Source organism: Cornus florida, unplaced genomic scaffold (genome assembly GCF_030987335.1).
Source record: "Cornus florida cultivar Cherokee Brave unplaced genomic scaffold, ASM3098733v1 CherokeeBrave_3.0.0_Hap2_Chr07, whole genome shotgun sequence".
NCBI classification, from domain to species: domain Eukaryota; kingdom Viridiplantae; phylum Streptophyta; class Magnoliopsida; order Cornales; family Cornaceae; genus Cornus; species Cornus florida.
Window position 1 is genome coordinate 47,741,056 of NW_026775577.1, and position 14,082 is coordinate 47,755,137.

Here is a 14,082-nt window from a genome sequence, read left to right on the forward strand (position 1 = left end):
GGGTCTATTGGAATTGCCACCAAGCTTGTTCACCAAACTACACACTTTCAACTAATTTGGGGAAAACATTCTTGTGAACAAAATATGGCTACCAATTGCAATATTAAGTATAGACCATTAAATTTATGTATTAATTGTCTACCTAACCAACAAATAAACTAAGTGTAGCATAACCCATTACTTCTAACTATGACCCATCAAACTAGTCACAATTGTAGCACACATCAATCTAGAGAATTATAAAATTTGCAATAATAAGCCATGGAAAATCAAATCAAGTAAATATTGTCTACTTACCTGCAAACATGAATTAAATTGTAGAACAACCCATCAAGCATAAGTATAATCCATCAAATTAATTGACAAACCCATCTAATAAAAATCATATCTAGCCATCACTAGATTCTCAATCAACCACACATAGATATGCAATTAATATAGAAAAACTAGTGTAGAGATCAATTTCCAAATAATCACACATAAGGCAACATGTAATCACAAAGAGAATCAATAGGAAGAATTAAATCATATGAATCATGTGAGACATAATTTCTAATTTAATCACACATAGACATATAAATAAACTAGAGAATTAATAGGAATAATTAAACCATAGAAATCATAGAAATATACCAAGATTCATTAAATTCACAAGGCTAGAACATTAATCACAAGATATTATTCCCCAAAAAGTATGAAAAAGATCGAGGTTTAGATTACAAACTTGGGGCTCATCTAAGCCCCGAGGAGAAGTTTAGCCAATCATGGAGAAGGTAGATGTGATCTTGAAACCCTCAAGGGCAATCCCCAAACATAGCTCCATCTTCTTCCTCTTCTTCTTTGTTGAATTCTAGAGAGAGAGTGCGTAGATGTTGAGATATGTTCTTAGAGCCTCTACTCTTCTCTTTTCTTTTAACCCTAATCTCTAACTTTTTTAGAGAGAGAAAATAAAATTACAATGCAAAAATAAAATGATAAAAAGATCCTTTACAAAATGGTTCAATTCCTTTTAAATACAAGGTCTTTTTTTATTCACTAAGTCAGAAATATAGCCCCAAAAATATTTAATCCCGTACTATGTGGTAGATGGAGTTCAGGCGCGCGTGAATAAGGCAGCTCGCTGCCAGCACATTTTCGATCGATCCAACTTTTGATCGATCTGGGTTCGATCGATCCAACTTTCTGCGATAGATCTCACTTGGCAGTTTTTTAGCATTAACCTCCTTTTGCTTCAAATCAGCCTCTTTTTGCTCCAAATTCTCACAAAGACTTAGTTTGACTCCAAAGAGGTCTTAATAAACTATTTTTAGCTCGTTTTAACATTATTAACCTAAAATAGATAAAAACACAAATAAGTACTAAAACGGGTAAATAAAGATAAATGAATGGACTAAAATACCCTCGCTTAAGAGGTTTAAATGCGCACTTTTTAGCGCTCATCACACCTCCAAACTTAAATATTGCTACTCCCTAGCAATGAACTACAAAGTAAAGGAATGAAATGAACAACTAGAAAGCAATAAATGGATAACGCCACTTTCGTAGGGAACACGATTGCATTTTGTAATACCCCTAATTTTCGAAGGATAGTCTTGGCATTTTTTTAATTGTTTATTTTATTTTTCGTGTGATTATTTGCGTAATTTCTTGATTAATTATTTAATGCTTATTTAATTGTTTTAATTGTTTAATACTTGTTTAATTGTGGTAATTGTTAATTTTGTTTGTTTACTAGTTTAAGTGCAGTTATCATTATTATTATTATTATTATTATTATTATTAATTAAATGAAATTAATGGTATTCTTTATTTTATTTTTGTTAAATGAATTAAATGTTTTGTTTTTAATCTGGAACTAGTTGGTTGCACTGTTATTTTATTGGAATTTCTCACGGGTGTAATTGGATTAAACTAGAAACAGTGTTAATGGTAAACATTAGGGTTTCTTTTCTTTTAGAAAACACGGATGGGCCAACTAGGATTGAAAGTAGGGCTTAGTCTCTAATTATATATGGACTAGGGTTACTGTAATAAACCTATAAATATCAACATTACGGTGGTTTAGGGTTTTAGAAAATAAGTGTAATTCTGTAACAGAGAGAGATACAGGGAGAAACAGAGGGAGATTAAGAGAAGAAGGCAGGAGTTTTGGCTTAGGCTAAGACTGAGTCAAGGAGGGGAGTTTGGCGTGTGCTTGTGGGTCGAACTTGTAATGACCCAGATTTTCACGTATATTTTTTTTCCGTTGTCTTTCCTTTCTGAGTTCAGTTCCTCTTCGCTTAGTGTCGTCTCGAGTGCTCTGGAGTAATTTTCGAGACTCTTTTCTATGGATTGACAACTTCCTTTGAGGACCGAGTCGTTTTCGCATTTTCGTTTTTCGACACTATTCACTTTTCGTCATTTTCCCTATTTCGTCCTTTTCCCTATTTTGTCTTTTCCCCGTTTGACACTTTGTTGGCGTAACCACACTTCTTATGTTCAGAGTTAGTTTTTGACTTAATGTATCTCCATCTTGAGTGGTTTCCACGAAATACGTATATTTACTTTTGCAAGAAAATACTCTGGTTGCTCTTGGTGTCCATAGGGGCATGGATGCAAAGTTCTTTGAAATTATTTTCTTTTCTTGGGGTGTTTTTCACAAATATCTTTTGAAAATATTTTATTTCAGGGGTTTTTAAGAAAATATTTTTGGAAGATATTTTTATTCTGAGCCATTAGTGCAGTTTTCACTTTTTGGAGGGCCCATTGTGCAATTAATGAAAGTTATTGCTAAATGCCTTGTTTTGAGCCTGGATCCTCATATGGGATTCATTTTCACTTTTCGTCGAGTCATGTACTCTTAGAAATTTTCACTTTTGGTCATTGTTTTCCAGTTTCAGGGTTTCTGGCCCTAGTTAGCGCCAAACTTGTTTTAGGCATAACTTTTTGCTCGGGACTCGGTTTTGACGCCGTTTATTCCGTTATTCATATTTTATCATTTTGAATCTTTTTCGTTCACAAAGTTTTGCCATTTGAGCGCGTCTGCTCAAATTTTACTTTTTTGGACACGGCGGGGCCCGTCCGGGGCATGAGATTTCTATAAAAGGGGGGTGAGATATTTCATTTTTCATCTTCTCCCCTCTTCATGAATGACCTAGAGCTCCCATGGCAGCCCAAGGGGTGCTTCCATCTTCTCTCTCCTCTTTTGGTTCACTTTTCCTTGATGGAAAGTCTTAGGCCTTAACGTTTATTGTTCCCCTCGCCGTGTTTTACCTTTCCCCCTTATTAGAATTCAGTTTTTATCGTTTCTTGAGTTTAGTTTTGAGGTCAAGTTATGATTTTAATGGGGCTTTCATGGGGGTTATGTTCACGGCGTTGTCCCCGACAAAACCTAGTAGTTTCGTCGGATTCGGAGTCGTTCCATTTTGATGGCTTTTGAGATTTTCTTCTCAAATTGAGGTAGGGAATGTTTTAGGATTTTGTGTGTGTTGTATTGAGTGTTTAGCATGATTATACAATTTATATATATGCCTTGTATCAAATCTTGAAAGTTATTAATTTTTATTTCTTTGTATAAGATTTAAAATTCATGATGATATATAACTTTGATTTGAATTGTGGAATACTGGAAAATCTAGTTTTAATATGTTTGTTAACATATATTAAATTGGGATTTATTAAATAAGAATTGCTCTTTTTAATTAATATTTATCTTTTGTGAAAGATTAAAGTGCATGGCCGTACCTTGCATGAAATTGACTTGTGATATGCTTTTAAATTATGTCTTGGCATGTTGCTTAACATACTTTAATTTGAGAGCATTTGGGCAAGTATGAAAATCTAGAGATTTTAATTAAAATGATTAATTAAAATCTAATTAAGGGTTTCATTGGCCTAATTAAGTGTTTAACTTGATATTTGTGATAACTATGACTTATGTTCTAGCATATGTTAATTTGGAACCATTTGATATTGTTTTAGAAGTTAGGGATTTGATTATCATGATTTAATTAAATTCCACTTTACTGTTCTTATGGCTTAATCGAGTTTTGATGTGGTGTATGTAATGATCATGCTATATTGTTTATCATGTATTAATTGGAGGCCATTTGATTGAGATTTGAAACCTAGGGAATTTAATTAGTTTATTGATTAAATTCTGTTTCTATTGTATTATTGATTAACTCATGTATTTGACATTGATAGTATGTTTAAAGCATGACTTTTGACTTATAATGGATTTATGAGTTATGTTTCAATATTAGATTATATTGTTATAGCGCATAACGAATCGCGCTCTGAAGATTTGATATGTGATGTTATTATAGCGCATAACGAATTGCGCTCTGAAGATTCGACATTGTCATCCTATAATAGTTGTGGATTTAGAGCATGTGTTGTGTGGTTACAACCTACTTGTGCATGAAGGTAGTTTCGTGTACTGTTTAATACGTATATAAGTTGTTAACTTATTTATTTTGGAGTTACTTGGGACATTGTTAAGCTGTGATGGCTAGGGTTTGGCTCTAGTACGGGGACAAGAGTCCTCTAAGTCAAAAGTTCGCGCGTTGGGTAGGCTGCCTGGGGGTTAGTAGCTCCAAATTTGCCTTGTCTCGGCGGAAATCCGAGCTGTGATGTCCAAGTCTTCCACTATTTGATTTCGCATTCAATTCCAAGTTGACAACCAATGTTTAATTATGACTTGTGGTTTTGGTAATTGGCGATTTGATGTTGTTAAGTACATCCATACTAAATTGATATATTTAGTTAATTTCACACTTTTAGATTGCTAGTTGATAACCTAGAGAATCTATGTCTTGATGTGTGGTATTAGATATTCTAATTATGCTAAATTGTTATATTTAGTTGATGTTGCATTTTAGACTTCAAGTTGATAACCTTGAGAACCACTATGTTATTACTTTGTGTAAGCATGCTCCTATGTTGTTGCTTTGTGTAAGTATGACCTTATATTATTAAAATTGCATGAATGAGGTGATTAATGCTAGAAATGATCTTAGGTAGCTAGGATGCTCCCTGAGTCTCACCTTGACATAGACGTTAGGTGGAATGAACCATAATAATTAAATCATGCAACTTGTAAAACTTTAGGTCGATGCATGCTCATTTCTTATGAGTAGCTTTATGTTACTCACCCCTACGATATTGGGGCATATTTTAGGTACAGGATACAAGATTGGAGATTGCAATTGCTTGGGTGATTTGCTGAGTTGAGCTTTCTTAGAAGCATTCTTGTTCACATGCAAGTGTTAGCATGTTCATGATTTGTCTATGAAATGTAATTTTTCTAACTTGGAGGTTTGACATGTCAAATGTTGTAAATGTATTGTAATGAGGCCATAGGCCATTTTAGCACATCTATTTTATCATATTACATACACTTGCATGCTCACTTTGGCAAACAATACCTTCCTTGATGAAACAAAAACTCTAAGTAGCATTTTTAGGGAGTTTTACCCTATTCTGTTCTAGGCGCATTTCGGGTATTTCACAATGCATTTTTTTCATTTTTACTCTTAAGTCACGTAGAAAACTCAATTTTGAGGGGGGTTTCTTCTTTGTGTTTTTCCAGAAAACATCATCTTGGCCCTCAAAAATCAATATTTTTTCGAAAAATCCTTGCTGCCAAGTTTTGCAAATTTTTAGTACAAATGTAGTTGGTACTATTCATCGACTTTTTTTTGAAAATCGTCACGACCGATCCGAAACTTCCAGAGGTCTTGTGGGTGCATTTTAAGATTGCATTTTTAATTTAGGCAATTTAAAAACCTCCCGAAGCCTTATTTCCAAAACTTGGGCAGTAGCTCGGATTAATTTTTTTCCTCTTGACCTGATTTTCTTGGGGGCATTCTGGGCATTTTACAATGCATTTTTTTTTTGTTTCCGTTTGTAATCGGGGTAGGAAACTTGATTTTTTTGGGGGGGGGGGGGTTTCTTCTTTGAGTTTTTGCAAAAAAGTTTCTTTTAGATGCCCATTTTTACTTTCAGTTGCAGCAGTGGTGGGTTGTCCTCGTCGGGCCGCCACGACATCATTTTTGTTTTGGACCTTTCTCCCCCGTCCGGACTCCAAATTGAGTAAACTTTTTTTTTAACTTGACTAATTTGTCATTGTCTTTCCAGCGGTGTGCTCGATAGCACCTGAATCCACTTTTTACAAAATAACCATTTTGCCCCTAGGTTCTTTGTGTCCGTTTTTGAAACGACACTTCTGCATTTGTTTCCTTTGGGTTTCGTGACCTTATTGAGGGTCACATTGGTGTCTTAGAGATGCATTGTATCTCTAGAGACCGTTGTTTCACCTTTCGCTTCTGCATTTCGAATCCATTATCGGGTCATCTTTTGGTCATCACTGACGCACTGGGTTTACAAAACTTGGGCCGTCACAGAACTAGTAACAGTAGAGGTCAATAAACACAACCGGTGTTGCCAGAGTTACTAGAGATGACAAGTTTAAGATTTTTAACCGGAAATCAAAGGCAAGTCTCTATTCTACTCTTTCCCTTTAATCTGTATTCTGTGCATCCCTAGGTATACTTCAGGGATTAAATTAAAGCTTAAATACATCTTTTATGCATGTTTAATCGGTATGTAATTCCATTGAATTAATCTGTTCTGAGTTGCTTCAAAATTCTGTATGAAATTTTGCTATCTTTGCTTTAAAAACTGATGTTTAAATTCAAGTCTTAGTTGTATAATACTGTCTTGTGATCAATCTGGAATTAGGATGGGACCTTAAAACATGTAATAAAACTTAATTCAAAGATTGCAAGGGTTGCCAGAGGTGAGGAGGAAAACTGGAACGGACTACGGCTCTTAGGGGTGAGAGCAGGCTCCAAAAAGGGAGGGAGCTTGATGAGCGCTGAAAAGTGAACATTTAAACCCCTTAAGCTTAGGTATTCTAGGACCTTTATCTATCTTATTTTACCATTTTGTACTAATTTCGTGTTATTTCCATTTTCAGGTACTTATCCCCAAAATAAGCTAACTCAGCCAAATAAGAGCAAAAATGAAGCAATTCTGGGATGAATCAAAGGAAGGAGCAAAGTAGAGCAAAAGGAAGCAAATGGTGGAATTTCAGCAACTTCGATCGATCTCAAGAAAAGTTCGATTGATCCAACTTTCATCGATCTCAGCACTTCCAGATGGATCTGAGCCATGTTTATCCCTATTCAAAGATCTCAAAGTTCGATCGATCCAACACATTCTCTTATCGATCGAACTTTCTTTTCCTTATCCAAATGATTGATCTTATTCAGTTGTACGACCCTATCAACCACTTTTGTCCTTTTCCTAAAAATATCTTCAAAATATCTCAGATTTATTTTTATCCAAAAAGGCACCACCATTGAGGATTGATCCAACTTCAATTCGATAGATCTCAGCCATGTTCGATCAATCTCACCTCAAGTTCGATCGATCGAACCTCCCAAATCCCGAGAAAAATCCAAATTCCATCTCATTAAAAGTTGTCTCATATCCAATCATTAGAGGATTATTGGTATACGAGCCCAGCTCATTTGGGGTGATTTTTGACCTACCTATATAAGGAATATGAGCCACTTTTTGAGGATAGACTTTGACACACAAACCTAGAGAAGATAATACTTAGTGAGGAAGCAAAGGAGAGGAGGAGGCTAGAGACACCATTGGAGACTCTTCATCAACCAAGGAGCAGATTTCTTCTATGCAGCTTGCCCTTGAGGGTTGGAGGGCATCATCTATGAGTGGCTAGACATCCTCTTGGGGCTAGAGTTAGCCCTAAGCATACTTTCTACTTCTTGATTTATGTATTTTTGAGGGCATTTGTATTGTGATTCATGTCTTGACACTTTTGTATATATAGATCTTATTTATTCAATGATTTATGTGGTTTAATGCTTCCAATTGATCATTTCATTATATCTATATATCTATGTATACTAGAATAGATGTTCATATGTTTGTCTCTATTTATTATGTTATTGATGCATGTTTATGTGTATTGATGCTATAGATCTAGGGATTGTCAAGACATAGTGCTTAATGTCATGTTTTTGTGATTTATTTGATGGTTCATACTCATTTCTTGATGGATTGTACCTCTCCCTTAGTTTAATTAGTTTAATTTCATGTCATTAGCTTAGTTGTAGTGTAGTTGTTAAATGGGAGGACAATCCATGCTTGTTGTTGATGTTCTATACTTATGAAAGCAAGTAACATATATCTCTAACCTTGTGATGTGTTTGGATTGTGAGCTTAAAGAAATGATTAATTGCTTAATTTGATGTGTTGTGCTATCCACCATGTTGTTTAGACAATATATGCTTAATTTGTCATCCATGCTTGTTAAAACAACCACACACACACTCTTTGTTGCAATACATGTTCTTTCCCTCATTAATCATTCATTAAAGGTGTAGAAAAGCTATGCTTGGTAGTGATCTCTAAACCCTAAAATCTCTCTCTTTTATTCTCTCTATTGCATTATTGTTTACCTTAGTTTAATTTGCATCTAGTGTAATCCAACCAACCAACCACTATTTTGATCACTCGACCTACTAACCCTAATTTTGATTCCTCAACCTAGTGCGACCCCTAATCCCTTGGGACGATCCCTACTTGCCCTAGGTATATTTTTAGTGAAAGGTAGTAGTGGCAATTTCTAAATGTAAAACTTGGCCACATTGCATAAACTTTGGGTTCCAAGTGAACGACCACTAAGGTTTTGGCGCTGTTGCCAGGGATTGATTGATTGGCAACGTCGTATTTGTGGAATCAATTAGGAATTAGTACTCTTTTGATCGTGTCTTTACGTTTTTTTCAATTTTTGTAACTTATTGTGTTTGTTCTTGATTGACTAGGAGCATTGGGCTAAGAAGGTGAGCAAAGGAGTATTCCAAGCAAAGGAACTAAGCAAGCAAAGGAAAAAGGCTAAAATCATTAAAAAAAAAATTGCTAAGCTAAAAGCTAAAAATTTGGAGTTGAAGTGCTAAAGGACCTTTGTGAGCTTTTTCTTACTCAAATCTTTAGTTAAATCGTCGGCCCTCATGGAGGCTTGTAATTCAATTCTTAGATAAATCGTGAGCCCGCATGGAGGCAATTTACTTTTCTTGCATATTGTTAAAGCATGGGAGTATGAGAACATTGTATGTGGAGGAAGTTTATCGATTATTGACTTGTTGTGAAGGTGAAGTGTTTGCCATTATTTCTTGTTGTGTTGCATTGTGCATGTATAGTTGTAGATCATTGAGACCCACTCTTATTCCTTTAAATTTTCATCTTGAATCCATTGTTCAAAACCCTAGGGGAAGAGGTAGTTCTAATCAATCCATTTCATCAATGGAAGGACACAATGAGGGCTATGTGGAGGACCTTGGTCACATAGACCAACAAGGCATCCTCTACCCCAATGTGCATCATGATAACATGCAAGTTCCATTAGGCATGCCAAGGCCATTTGTTCATTCACCATAACAACAAGGCTAAATTCCATTGGGAATGCCAAGGCCAATCTATGCTCCACCACCTCCCATCATTCAAGGCAACAAAGGTGCCCATGTTGCACCTCCAATTGCTAATCCTCCCTTTACTTTAAGAGATCACTATGTGCCTAATGAATATAATGCACCCACATGCATTCAATTGCCACCATTTAGAGCACACCAGTATGAAATCAAACCACAAACCATTCAAATGCTTCCTAATTATCATGGACTTCCAAGTGAAGAACCTTACAAGCATTTGGATGAGTTTCTTGAAGTATGTTCCTAATTATCATGGATATGCCGGAAGAGATCTTAAGGCTTAAATTTTTTCCATTCACCTTTAAAGATAAGGTAAAATATTGGTTTAACAATCTTAGGCCTTTTTTAATAACTTCTTGGGCGGAAATGCAACAAGAGTTCTTGAAGAAGTACTATCCGGTTTCTAAGACCAATGCCATGAGAACCTTAATCCGAGAATTTTCACATGGGGATGAGGAAACATTTCATGAGGCATGGGAACGCTTTAATGAATTACTTAGGAAGTGTCCACATCATGACATGCCCAAATAACAATTAGTTCAATATTCCTTTGAGAGCTTATCGGATAATTACAAGGGCATGGTTGATGCTTCCATGGGTGGCTCTTACATTGATAGGCATAAGGATGACGTGTGGCGTCTTTATGAGAGCATGAGTGAAAATTCTTTGCATCATACTTTATCTTCAAAGAATGGTAGAAATTCTAGTGGCAGGAAGAGTGTCGGCTTACATCAAGTCGACCACTCCAATGAAATTGCCGCCGAAATGAAATCATTATCTCAAAGGTTTGATTAATTTTTGATCAACCAAAACTCGGTGAATCAAGTATCTTCCTTCCCTAACCATTCTCTTCATGCATCTAATGAGACATGTATGACTTGTTCAAGTGTTTTATATTCTACTTCCAATTGTCCCCATGGACATGTGCAAAGTGAGCATCATGAACAAGCAAATGCTGCTTTTGCTAATTAAGGGAACAATCCTTATAGCAATCATTACAACTCAAATTTCTCTTGGAAAAACTATGGGGAGGGCTCAAACCCTTCCTAAAGCGGTTTTCAAGGGAAATACACTCCACCTCCACTATAAAGCCAAGGTTCCCAAGGTTTTAGATCATCATACCAATCACAAGGAAACCAATTTTCAAATTCTCATTTTCCCAATCAATCATATTCCCAAGGAAATGTTAGAAGTCCTGTTTTTGAAGAGAAAGTTTTGACCGCTTTGGGCACTTTAGAGGCAAACACACAATTACTTCATTCTCACTCTCAATCCATTGCAAAGCTAGAAACTCAAGTAGGGCAAATAGCTAGCACTTTAAATGTAAGAGAGAAGGGAAAAATGCCTTTGAATGCCCCACAAAGCAACAATGTGTTGTGGAGACTCATTCCTCATCGGAATGTCACACAATAGAGCATGTCAATGTGGTGACTACCTTGAGAAGTGGAAAGGTTGTGGATAACCAAGTGTGTATGTCCAATGAAAAGAATGACCCGGTGCAACCACAAGTTGACACCCATCCCGTTTTATATCAAATTCTTCCTTCATTGTATGTACATAACCATATAAATGAGAATGTGTTGAAAAGTGATTTTGAAAAGGGAAATTTACAAAATGATTTGAAAACTTCTTGTATTGAAGAGACTTCAAAGAAAATTTCCGAAAAAGTTTTTGAGCCAAAAGCTCTATTTTTGGATGCCTTAAAAGGATCCATTTCAAATAATAAGCAAAAAGCCAAAGTAAATGAAATCATGGACGTGTTTAGGCAAGTGAAAGTCAATCTTCCACTTTTGGATGCAACCAAGTAAATTCCAGCTTATGGCAAATTCTTGAAAGATTTGTGCACCCAAAAAAGGAAGAACAAAAGTCAAGCACCTAGGAAAGTGGTCTAAACCAAGCAAGTGAGCTCAATTTTGCAGTATAACACTCTTCCAAAGTTTAAGGACCTCGGTTTACCTACCACTTCATGCATCATTGGTGATCATGTCATTAATCGGGGTCTTCTTGACCAAGGAGCAAGTGTTAATCTTCTTCCATACTCGGTATATGTCAAATTAGGCTTAGGAGACTTGAAACCGACATCGGTAGTTTTACAACTTGCCAACCGATCAATCAAAAAGCCTAGGGGTATCATTGAGGACGTCTTGATTAAAATTGATAAATTCTTCTTTCTCGTTGATTTCGTTGTCATTGACACGGAACCAGTTTCAAATCCTAAGAGCCAAATTCCCATTATCCTTGGCCGTCCTTTCTGGGCAACCGCAAATGCCAACATTAATTGTAGGATAGGGATAATGAAGATCTCATTTGGCCACATAAATGTAAAGTTGAATATTTTTAATCCGACCCCCAACTCATTTGACAAGCATGAAGAGCTTAATGTTGTAGAGAAATGTCATGACCTTAAAAGTGAAGGAATTGAGTTTTTGTGTGAGACCAAAGTTTCAAAAAGTCCATCTTCAGCCTTGAAACCAAAGAAAGTTGTTTCAAGATCTTGTTTTGAAAGGGCGTGGAAGCCCAAAGATTGTCTCGACCAAGGACCAAAAACGTCTTTTGAGCTTAATCCAACAAGTTCCCTAAATAACCATTTGTTGGGTGGAGTTCAAAGCACTTATCACCCCATTGAGGAGGGGATGCACTACAAGATGTTTGATCTAAGCTAAAAGAGCCCAACGTCTTGTTAAAGACATTAAAGACTAGCAAGACATTTCGTATGGTGTCACAACCCTATTCCTCCCTCATTTCTATCTTTAATTTCATTACTTGCGAAGTCTAGATATTGGCTTTGGGTTCATATGCATTGCTAGGAATTGTGATTAGGACTGCATGCACTTTTATGTTGAAATTGAGCATTTTGCATAAGTTCGATCGATCTCCAAGGAGGATTTGATCGATCGAACTTCGACCTGTATCCAACATTTAGAAAATTTTCGACCTGCATTCAACATGCATCCAAATCACCTCTTTGTCCCATCGATTGAATTTGTTCTCCGATCGATCATAAGTCCTTAGATCGATCTAATCTTCAAGTTCGATCGATCTTGAGTTCCAACACTTAGAAAAATTTTGAACCCAAAAACCTGCATATTTCATCTCTCTGTCAGATCGATCGAACATTTTGTTCAAATCGATCTTTATTCTTCATCTCACTATCTTTAACTTTGTTTTGACTTTGTTTTAATTTCTTAATTTCAAAAATTCAAAAAAAATTATTTTATTAATTTTTATTGTAATTTTTTTTTATTTATTATTTAATTTTCTAAAAAAAAATGATTTTTTTTTCTCAAAAATACTTTCAGGAGAGATCGATGTCAATTCGATCGATTTGAGATTCAGTTCGATTGATCGAACTGGCAAGGGAATGTTTTTTTTTTTTTTTTTTAAAAAAATGAACCTGAGGGTTTGAAGATCGATTTCACAGATCGATCTAACCCTCTTCCAAGCCCTATCCCTCATCGCCGCTGCGCACCTACTCTTCTCCATCTCCGGTGAGACCTCCGGCGATTTCCCCTTATCCCGAATCTCTCTCTCTCCTCTTGGATCTCGGATCTCGACATCTCTTCGTACCTCATCTTTTCTCTAGTTTTGGGTAATATCCGAACCTCCCTCTTGTGATTTCAAGCTTCGATTTGATGCATACATGATTTAAATGCTAATCTAAGTTGTTTTGATGTTGAAAATCTCCATTGATGAAGCTTTATGCTCTTTGTATATATATGTATATATGTTTTTGTATTTTTCTTAATTTTAATTTGATTTTTTTTTTTGGAGTATGGGCCTCATTAAGTGATTAGGATTGATACTTTGTTGTGTTGATGGACCCATGACCTTATTCGTGAAGGCCTCGTGCCATCCATGTCATAGATCTGTGACTGCTCATGTTATTTACACAGTTCGATCGATCGAACCTATTTCTCAGATCGATCTAGTGAGATCGATCAAACTTAGTTTCTTAGTTTCTCAAATCGATCAAATGAGATCGATCTCACATTTTTTGTGATCGATCGAACTTCACAGATTTCATATACACATTCCATGCATCTTATCTTGTGTCCATGCTATCTCATTCATGCCCAATGCTTGTGATTTTCCACATTGGATGTATTTTACACTTATATTGCTTAGCATGTTCACATCCTATCACTTCCATAGATTCATATCATTTATCTATTTTGTCTATCTTACTTGACATACATGATTCTATTTTGTGCTTTAAACTCTTTATTCTGGCATTGACTTCCCTTGCAAGTTTTCAATTATTTTACAGGCCATGGCTAGGGTCAAGACTGTAGCCCGCGGACACTATCACCGCAGGGGTAGGTAGAGTTTGGACGACGAGGCAGGTCCATCTCATGCTCAGGACCCCATACAGGAGGAGCCAGCGGAGCCTATACAGTCTCCCCATTTTGACAGTAGATTACACTCTGATGTTGGTGTATCTCCTTCTTATTCAGCTGAGGCTAAGCATCATTCACCTCCATTAGCTCAGCCAGCTTAGCCAGCCCAGGAGTTAGGCCAGCCATTACGTAAATACTCACGCCTTTCAGTGGCGCATGTGTAATGACCTGGATTTTTCAGA

At 36.1% G+C, this 14,082-nt stretch overlaps 1 non-coding gene across 1 annotated transcript; it reads right to left on the reverse strand.

Moving 5' to 3' along the window:
* Positions 1-9,917: 9,917 nt before the first annotated feature.
* Positions 9,918-10,024, reverse strand: LOC132268015 (small nucleolar RNA R71). Its single transcript, XR_009469162.1, has one exon. It is a non-coding gene; the product is annotated as a small nucleolar RNA R71 (small nucleolar RNA).
* Between the last annotated feature and the right edge of the window lie 4,058 nt (positions 10,025-14,082).